Here is a 2,801-nt window from a genome sequence, read left to right as displayed (position 1 = left end):
AAGTACGATGAACTTCATTAGTAGAAACGGCAAGCCTGGTCGTGGGTTGGTGCATTAACTTAGGCGCTACATCCTTATCAACATTCCGGTATGGGCCGAAACCTAGTGGGTTCGTTGGGCCAAGATAAACTCCTACCGCTGGTTTTCTTTTGGCAAACAAAAGCTCGACTAGTTTCGGGGGTGAATTTTATGGAAATAAATTGCAGTAGTCTGAATTATTTTTCATATGCAAAAACACAAATGATGAGTTACGCAAGTGAAGTAACCACTACATCGCCAGTAAACGAAGATGAAAACTGATAAGGACGCAGGCAAAGCGGCCAAAGGATGAACGGCAGCTGCTGAATATAGCTTTGGATTCAGTCTAACTTGGAAGAAATAAAAATTTCACTTGTTTATGAAGCCGTATTCGTACGCTTTTCATTGAGTAATTGTTCCAAACCGCAGTCCTGTCGACAGTTCATTGATATTCCACTGGTTCTTCACATTTTAGTCACGTTTTAATGAAACTTGCACTCTGTCCTCCTGATTGTCCTTTGAAGTCAAAAGTTCTCGGCCGGTGCTTAGGTCGCTGGGAAATGCCGATACTGATGTGGACTATATTTCCTGCACAGCCAGGTAGTGTAATTGATTGAGCCGTAGTATTCCCACGCACGATACACTGTGGCCACACATTGGGAAAATGAAAATGAGATTACAGATATAAGCTTGTTTGTCTTAGCAAACTATCCTCTCCCGACAGCTGGACGCTCTCCAGGCTAAGGTCATTGGTCGGCGATCCTAGCTACTTCGGCAATCTCCATCACATGGATGCGACGGACCACCGTCTTCAAACTCACGGAGAGCTTGCTGGTATGTGAAGTACTCATTTAATTGACGACAATACGCGTTAAAGGATCCACTGAGTGACCGACACTGTTACGGATAATAAAAGTGTAGCAGCTATCTTCACCAATAAGCACGTGATGCAAATTGTGCTAAAACTATTGTTGCTTATCGACCCGATTTTCTTTTGATTATCTGTTCTGGTAAAAGTGGAAGCTGCCACTTGCACCGCATCGGGGGGCTGCTACGTAGCAGATTTATACCCAATAATAGGGTACCCCATTATTAAGTATTTTCCCTGTTGACTTTATTGCTCCCTTTATATTTCGTAAGACGCGATTCCCCGTTTTTGTTGTTCCGTTTTTGCTTTTTTTACCGGAACGTAAACCGCCCTTCGGTATTCTCGTCACATGTGTTTTTTAACCCATACGTGATTCCGCTACCTCGTAAACGCGCTGCCTTGAATCAATGTGATCCTGGAATCCGTTACGAACAAATAGTCCCTAAATTATTGTATAGAAGCCGACGTGGTCCCACGGTTTGTGGTTTTTCCACTTTTGCTGGTTCATGGTACCACGTTTGCTGACAAACCTCCCTTCGAACGGCTTGACTTGGGGTTTTGTGCATAGCTCAACATGATCCAACTGATTGCTGGGAACAATCTAAAATACTTGAATTTTAAGTACCTCGTCGATCCCGGGCGTTTACACTAATTGGAATTTTTTAAATTTGGGACCAATATGTCCAGAACACGAATATGTAAGTTGCTTCAAACCCTATCGAACAAGGCAACCGATAAATTGAAGAACGATATTTCTGACAACGCTGTTGATCATGGTATTTGCGTCCTCAGCTTCCTCTACTATGCCGATACTCTCCTCCTAGGTCAAGCACAAATGGTAGTGGAAGGAACAGCGTGCAGTCGGGTAGGGATTGTAAAATGAAGGCTAGGTAAAGAGACACTGAAGAAAGAGATCACAATAGGGATGAAGGAATAGCACACTAAAATGCGGAAGTTAGTTTTCCGGAAGCTGCTACTTTTGTTTTATGAGTCCTCGAATGATGAGAGATCGGTATCAGGCAACTGCAAAAGTGGGCTTTCATCCAATTGGCAGAAGGTTAGAAATTTTATCGCAAAAATTAACCCAGGGGAAGCAGAATGTGCAGAATGTGTGTGGCAATTCTGACACTGCCCCACTGAGGACCGGATTGGCTAAGCAGCTCGAAATAGAGGGAAAAGTGATACACGTAGAAGTAACATCGGTAAATGGCCCCGCAATCAGGGATACCATGACAGCAAGCTTTGCTTTACAGTCTCTGATCGACGGGTATGCTGTAGATATCGAATAGGCCTAACCTGTTGGGCTATTCCACCCCATCAAGGCTTTGAACCTGGACGATTTGCTACGAAGGAAAAGGAGGCACCTTGCGGATGCTCATTTTGCAAGAATTCCAGGAGATGGCCACCTTATTTTGTCAGGAACTAATTACGGAGAGTCCCGTTGGGTTATTAAGCAACTTTTGGATTCTTTGAGACATCCTACGCATACCTAACGCCCTTGGGATCAGCAATTTTAGTACCAGCCGCTACCGCGAAACCCCACAAATATCAGCAAATTGCCCAGTGGAAAACTTACTCTTCTTTCACCTACCGAAGGTGTTTGGATCGAATTTCATTGAAAGCAAGGGCGCAGAATAACACTGTTCCTGAAGGACGAGGAGATTATGAAGACTATATGGCAGTCTGATAGCTTGATAGAGACTACTCTGAAAGACCGCCGCTGCTCTGAAAGGTTGGCTGAAAGAACCTCCAGGTAATCTGTAAGTAGAAGCACCATAGACGCTACAATGAGACATTATCTACCTAGGAAAGAAAAGTGTATTCACGGATTCACGGATTGATACACAGGATCGAGGCTTTTGCCCAAGTTTCCCGGGTCGGTTTTGTTCTTGTCGGTCAGTGGCTGTCGTTCACC

Source organism: Opisthorchis viverrini, assembly GCF_000715545.1.
Source record: "Opisthorchis viverrini unplaced genomic scaffold opera_v5_90, whole genome shotgun sequence".
In the NCBI taxonomy this organism is placed as follows: domain Eukaryota; kingdom Metazoa; phylum Platyhelminthes; class Trematoda; order Opisthorchiida; family Opisthorchiidae; genus Opisthorchis; species Opisthorchis viverrini.
The sequence above is the reverse complement of the archived record's forward strand: the minus strand, read 5'-3'. Positions refer to the sequence as shown.